Genomic DNA, 7299 nt, shown 5'->3' with positions numbered 1-7299 from the left:
AGCTCACCAGCTCGAAGGGGACACTTTACTAATATTTCTAAAAGGCAAGAAGGGAGCTATATTTGGAAGGCTATCGCCCCTGAAGCATGTGTTCTTCATAAAGAACTCTGCTTCCTGCCCCTTGACACTTTGCCTTTTCCTCCACAGACCTTTCCTTTTTCACATTTGACCCTTTTGAAATTTTCTTCATCAGTGGGCTGTTTCTGCCTGGTTTTGATAGCCACATTTTTATTTACATGCAAATTCACAGCAAGCAGCTCGCATGTGAGTACTATTCTAATTATTAAACTTCTATGGCTCATCAGAATGCTGTATCGTAATTGGCTGCAAGATTGCTGATAACCCACAATAGCCTGATTTGTAGCAGAACCAATTTTTACATCTGCATAATAAAAGGGAACCAGAGGCCGGGCGAGCATACACCTATTTTATATGTGTTTCTTCAAGGTCAAATAATCTTTTATTCCCCTCTCGATCTACATATTCATAAAGACCTTTGTACAATTAATGAGACAGAAGATTAAATGGTTGCAGATTAAGAACAAACCCTACTGTTCTAATTAGAGTCAAAGTTACTTAGTCAATCAGATTGGAATTCCAAATTCACACTTGCTAACGCAGAGGTATAGCCATGCCAACACACACATCGTCTTTCAATTGGCAGCATGTGTGTAGCCGCTGGAACCGGGGCAGGAAAGCTGGAAGCCCTGGTGATTCTTTCTACCTCCTCCCAGAGGTGGACCTTGGTGGCTAAGTGCCCCCAATAGTAGATGAATGGAGGAGGGGGAATGGAATTCCATCAGTCATAACAAGGCAATGTTGCTTGATCCTGTTGGTAATAGAAGAAGAAACAAAGTCTCCCAACATTGGTTGGGTTGTAGATTTTCCCAGGACTCCTCCTTTGGGAATCTCAAGGAGTTTTGACAATCAGTGAGAACTTAATGGATGGGGTCTTGGGGCATTGGGCAGGATACAGAAAGACTTAAGCTGAGGTCTCTTCTGTTCGAGAGCTTGCAACTTTCTTTGGGATGGCAAGTTCCATACATCTGTAAAGACAACAAATGGAGAGGCGATTTGAAGTAGAGTCTTCATTGGGGCTTCACAGAGTCCTCCAGTAGTGTTTCTCAAAATGCCATTCTGGAACCTGTAACCCAACAAACTGGGACCTAGCCAGAGTGAAGATTCCTTATCCTACTCCAGACCACCTGATAAGGCCTGGATACCTTTGGTTTCGACAAGCCCCAGATGATTCTGATACATACCATGGAAATCACTGGCTTTGGAAGATCCATTGATGGGCTGATTCGGAGAATCCATTAACTCCTGGATATGGAACACATTTTATTTTTATATAGATTGATCTGGAAAGACTTTGATAGCTTCCACCCAGTTTTCAAAAGTGGCCATGCATCCAAAAAAGGGGGTAGTAATCCCCTGGATAGAGAAAAGAGATTAGGAGAACAGATTTTGGCCAAGCAGTGGATGCTGGTGACCGCATAACCCAAAACAAACTATAGAACCTCTCCTGTGCAGTGAGATAGTTGGCTGTCCTTTCCTTCCAACCCCGATGGCACAAGTGACAGCACCACACTAGGTTATAGGAGAGAGAAAGAGGATGACAGATCTCTCTGGGATGAGAGCTCTTCCTAGCAAAGGAGGGTTCATTTGGTCCAAAGACAGGGGGTGCATTCTGGTGGGGACGCAGAGTACAGCCACCTAGGTGGAAAGAAGCATGGCCAGGGGAGGAGCCAGGCATGGTCTGGGAGTGGAGTCCTCTCTTTCTTGGTTAAGCATCCTCAGTCTCCCTCTGTCTCTCTGTCCATTATTTCCCCAAACTTGGAGCCTGGTTGGTTCCATTTGCACTTGGAGCAGACAATGCACCTTCTCTGGCTTTGAGCACCTCCCCCATCCCAGAGAGCACAGAGTCTTACTCCAACCTTCTGGATGATCGCTAATGAGATCACGTCTGCCTCTCAGGAAGGGGCGATTATCTTGCTTCACCAGGTTATTACTCTTTACAAGTGGCGCTCGGCCTGCCCGGCTATTTGCCTGCCCCAGGCCACATGCACCTGGCCAGGCAGCTGTTGGAGCCACTCCTCGGCAGCTGGCTCATTAGCAGACATGGCTCTCATGGTGGGCAGAGATGGGTGGGGGGTAGCACCCAGGCCTGTCTGGGTGGGAGTGGCACATCCCTCACCATGCCACTCCCATACCGCCTCACATCTGGGGAGCAGGTGGGGAATCTGCAGGCCCTCAAGGCTGGGGGTAGGATTCCCACCCAGGCAGAGGTCCAGGTGCAGTAGAGGGGCAGGGCCATCATCCTGTGGAAGGCCCACGAGGCCTCTACCCTGCCCTGCATGGAGGAGCACGATCACAGCCTGCAGGAATAGTACAGGGATGCACCAACAGTCTCCCGTGCATGAACTTGGCCAGCAGGCTTGCCCTCCACTCGAATGTGTTGCTTCTCCAGCTTGTGAACCCTGATTGCCATCCCTGAAGCCATAATCCAGCTTCTCCACATTTCTCTGCGTGTCCCTGTCCTTCCCCTTGGTTTAGTTCCCTCCCAGGTTGGGATCGGGTAGCCAGCTTGCAGAGGTAAAGAAAGGGGGACAGAGGCAGGTGCATTCTGGTAGTCCCAGGGACACGACCACCACCCCCAGGAGGCCCTGGCCATCCGGGAGGACTGGAAATCTCACAGCCCGGCCACACTCTCTTGTCCTCATCACCCTTCCCCCATGTTAAGCTCTGTCCACCCATCCTGGGGCCTCTGGAGGCTGCTGGCTTCCTGTGTCCCCACACCTGTTGCTACTGCAGCTGTCAGCAGGCCTCAGGGGGTCTGCAGTGGGGGGAGCTGCTTTCAGGAAGTCCCTGGGGATGTCCCTGTCCACACCAGTTGACGGGAGGGTCCTTGCATTGTGCCGGAGCATCTGTCCTTAGCTTTCATCTCAGTCCAAACCCAAAGCTTCATATGATGTCTTTCTGGGAGGACAACTGTGAGGGAGAGGAGACAGCCAACAGAGCAGTTGTCTACATCTGGGTCGTGGGCTTCAGCACCCGGGAAGGGGTACACGAGACCCCCCAGTAGCCCTCCACCCTACTTGGGGGCTAGAGAGTCACAGGCTGAACCGGACTGCCCAGAGCTCGTCCCTTCTGAGCACCTGCACTCATCTGCTTGGGCGGCTCTATTCAAATAACCATGGACAAGGTGACTTGAACAGCAGAAAGTTGCAGGCACCCAGGTGGCTCAGTTAAACGTCTGACTCTTGGTCAGTGTAGGTCATGATCCAAGGGTTGTGGGATTGAGCCTGGCATCAGGCTCCATGCTCAGCACAGTCTGCTTGAGATTCTCTCTCTCCCTCTACTCCTCCCCCCCGCTCATTCTCTCTTTCTCTCTCAAATAAATAAATAAAATCTTTTAAAAAATACAGCAGAGGTTGTTTTCTCACAGTTCTGAAGGTTGGAAGTCCAAGATCAAGGTGTCAGCAGGGTTGGTTCCCTCTGAGGGCCCTGAAGGAAGGATCTGCTCCAGGCATCTCTCCTTAAATGGCCAAGAGATGGCCATCTTCTCCTGTGTCTTCACTTCTTCCTTTTGTCCATATCTGTGTCCAAATTTGCTCTTCTTATAAGGACAACAGTCATCTTGGATTAGGGCCTGTCTAATAACCTCATTTAAATTTAATTATAATGGAACACCTGGGTGGCTCAGCAGTTGAGTATCTGCCTTTGGCTCAGGTCATGATCCTGGGGTCCTGGGATTGAATTCTACATCGGATTCCCCGCAGGGAGCCTGCTTCTCCCTCTGCCTGTGTCTCTGCCTCTCTCTCTGTGTCTTTCATGAATAAATAAATAAAATCTTTAAAAAAATAATTAATTTAATTTAATTTAATTTGATTTGATTTAATTATCACTTTGAAGGCCCTATCTCCAAATATCGTTATATTCAGAGGTCCTGGGAGTTAAGACTTTAACATATGGCTTTTGAAGGGGAACACAGTTGAGCCCCTGATAGGATTCCAGAGATCACAATTTCTCTGGGGCTTGCTGTCCTCCAGGACAAAACTGGTCCTTTCTCTGGGAGGTGGACAATCAATGATGACAAAAGCAAGCATGGAGCCAAGCAACGCCACTCATTCTTGAAGTCAGGAGATCGTGGATCCATCTCATTCAGCCTCCTGCTCCAACAGAACACCAGTTAATCTTTCTGGTTAATCTGGAACGTTTCACCTTCTTTGGGTTGAAAATGTGGGGAGAGAAAAAACACACTCAACCTGATTTTATGAAGTATATGCCCTTATTACTACTCTAAAGAGAGGCAGTGAGGGCCAGGGTCACCATGGAAATGGGACAGCTGGGATTTGAACCCAGGCTGTCTCATCCTGGAGCTCACAGCCCTACCCAAGAACCTAAAGAAAGCATAGTTAATTTTTTAAAATCTCAAACTGAGAAAGGCTTTTTATTTTTTATTTATTTATTTTTAAAGATTTTATTTATTTAATCATGAGAGACTTTGGACTTGATCCTGGGTCTCCAGTATCATGCCCTGGGCCAAAGGCGGCACTAAACTGCTGAGCCGCTGGGGCTGCCCAAGAGAAAGGCTTTTTAAAGCATGACAGAAATCTAGACATATTAAAGGAAAAGATTGATAAACTTACCATCCAACAAAATTCCTTTGTGGCCAGGGAAAGCCACATGTAAAATGTGACTATTACCATTTTCCTTAATATATAATGAACTCTTCCAAATCAATAAGAAAAAGCCCAATAACCCTAAAGAAAAACGGGGGCAGGGGAGGGAAGAAAGAAAGAAAAACTAGGAACGGGAGTTCACAGAAGAAAGACAAGTAGCTACTAACATGCAAGTTAAAGAAATGCAAATCAAACATTGGGTCACCATTTTTACCTGTTGAGCAGCAAAAAGATAAGGTTTTACAATTCCAGTACTGATGAGAGATTGGGAAAGGGAAATTTTTCTATATTTTGGAAGGGAGAATAAGTTGATGGAACCTGTTTAAGAGGTATCTAGAATCTAGTAGAATCCAAAAAAATCGGCTTGGCAAATACCATTCTGCCCAGCAACACTGCCGTGGGGTACAGGTATCCCCTGCTTTTCGAAAGTTCACATTATGCCGCTTCACTTTAATGAAAGACCTGTATTAATACCTGATTTTGAAAATCAAGAGATATCCAAAAAGATTTTTGCTTTTACTTGAAAACTTAAAATTCAGTGTTTGTTTTGCAGCAGGCCCTTATAGAAGCAGCATGCACCCCAAGCAACAAGGATGGCCCCACCACGCTCCCTCCCTGGGAATTAGACTCAGCATCTCAGCATCAAACCACCAGAGCTTTGAGCTTAACTGGCAGCATCTGAGCCTTATCTCAATTTACTCCTTGCATCCATTACCATGAAATATCCTAAGGTATCAGAAAAGCCTAAGGAAGGTTTCTTTGGGGTCTAAGAACGCTCAAACAATTTTCCATATAAATTAATGATGTTTGCTTCTTTGCTTCACACCATTTTGACTCCTGAAAGGTTTCATAGGAGAAGCTCTGATTTTGGATAATGGGGCAAACCTGTCTGTCTGCCCACAGAGTCTCTAAGAATGGTCATTATACCAGCCTTTGAAATAATAAAAAGTCTAGAAACAGCCTCAAAGCACAGATAGGGCAATGACTGGTTGAATTATGCCCCTCGATCCCTGGGATGGAATTCCACCCACGTGTTAAAAAGACCATGGTCAATTCCTAGGTTCTGGCGCTGGGGTGGGAGAGGTGGTGGGCGGTGACCCAGGATACATTTATTAAGTGAAAAGGTAAAGTGCTTTCAGGAGCTGCGTGTAGAAGCTGCCTCCCATTAGTGTGAGAACACGAATGGAGAAAGGCTCCTTCGGGGTAGAAGCACCTAGGGTGAGAGGTTTACCTTCACTGTCTCCTTCCTTCTCGGTGTGCTAGGGTTCTCAGGTTCCCAGGTGTATCCTAAGCCCCGGAGGGTCTTGTTCAAACACAGCTTGCCAGCTCTCCCGCACCCAGTGTGTCTGAGGCAGCAGGTCTAAATATGCATTTCCACGTTTGAGAACCACAGCTGTAGTGTTTGAAACTTGGTGCCATGTAGGGTCCGGGTTTTATGCCTTTTTTAAATACATAATTTAAAAGATAATCCTTGGCCTGGGACCAGGGCTGGCCTTGCACCTTTTCTAGATGACTCAAACCAGCAAGTGCTTTTCACCTTGTTGGTCAGGAAACCAACTCACTACCAGTGTCTAAACTCGGTCTCCTGCCTTAATGGGCACACTGCGTCCCCCAGGGGGGCTGAGCTATATTCGGAATAAATCTCCTAGGTTCTGCTGGAGACAAGATGCCAGGGGACCCTGCCTCTGGAGCCTTCTCTCTAGGATCAAAGCTCCAAATCCCCTCATTGATAGAGCAGCCCCTTTTGGGTTGAATAATTCCAAATCATGGGATCAGCATCCCTCTCTTCTCCCCCTTCCGTTCCCTGCCTCCAAGTTAGAGCAATGCAAAAAAGGAATGGTTGACACCTGTCCCTGTGGAAAGGTGACAACTTCACTGTGATGAGCCAGAGGAAAATTTGGAGACTGACTCCTGGGACCCCGTGCTTCCAGAGACTCTCGGCTGTTTAAAGCAACAGTGATTTCCCATCCTGAGAAGAGAGGTGCTTGCGAAGGAAGGCCACATTTAATGAGGAAGATGGGGTCCTCCTGCAGAAGCCTTACTCTGTTGATGAACGTTGTTTGGAGCCTCCCTGCTGTGACAGTGAAGTCAGGGTCCTTGAGACAGCCCCCAGGTCACCCCACGATGGAGTGCCAGCAGCTATGACCCAGATTCCCTGTTCAGAGGTTGTGGGTGCTCTTGGCCATCCTCCCCCCCTAAATAAGTGGGACCAAGTCCCACCCACAGCCCCTCCCTTCCAGCATCCTGGCAGGCAGAGCCCCAGAAGGACCCCCATCAGTACAGCCAGTCAGTAACACAGTGCCTTGACTGCATGCCCGCTGAGTGGGGTGGCAGCGTCCCCGGGCCACTCTGTCCCCGCAGGTGGACCTCCCAGGAGAGTGTTCCCAGCCCCTTCCGCGTGCCCTTGCGAATGTCCTCCCCCCTCCCTGCCCACCAAAGCTGTGACCTGGTTCCCCTCTCTCCATCCTTTACATTCTCCCTCCATTTCTGTTTTCAAAAGGGGGAGAAAGCATTTTGATTATGAGGCATTTCCAGGGTTGTCGAGGTTTGCCAAGTGCTGGGTCTTTTGTTTGCCCTTCTCTCCCTGCCCCCGCCTGAGTCCAGGCAACGTTAA

The 7299-nt window shown here is 48.1% G+C and overlaps 1 long non-coding RNA gene across 1 annotated transcript; it reads right to left on the bottom strand.

Moving 5' to 3' along the window:
- Nucleotides 1-441: 441 nt before the first annotated feature.
- On the bottom strand, nt 442-3808 carry LOC140610141 (uncharacterized). Its single transcript, XR_012011913.1, has 3 exons — nt 3447-3808; nt 1263-1323; nt 442-1046 (listed from the first exon to the last, which is right to left on the bottom strand). It is a non-coding gene; the product is annotated as an uncharacterized lncRNA (long non-coding RNA).
- Between the last annotated feature and the right edge of the window lie 3491 nt (nt 3809-7299).

The sequence above is a fragment of the Canis lupus genome, chromosome 2, assembly GCF_048164855.1.
Source record: "Canis lupus baileyi chromosome 2, mCanLup2.hap1, whole genome shotgun sequence".
Lineage (NCBI taxonomy): Eukaryota > Metazoa > Chordata > Mammalia > Carnivora > Canidae > Canis > Canis lupus.
The sequence above is the reverse complement of the archived record's forward strand: the minus strand, read 5'-3'. Positions and strand labels throughout refer to the sequence as shown.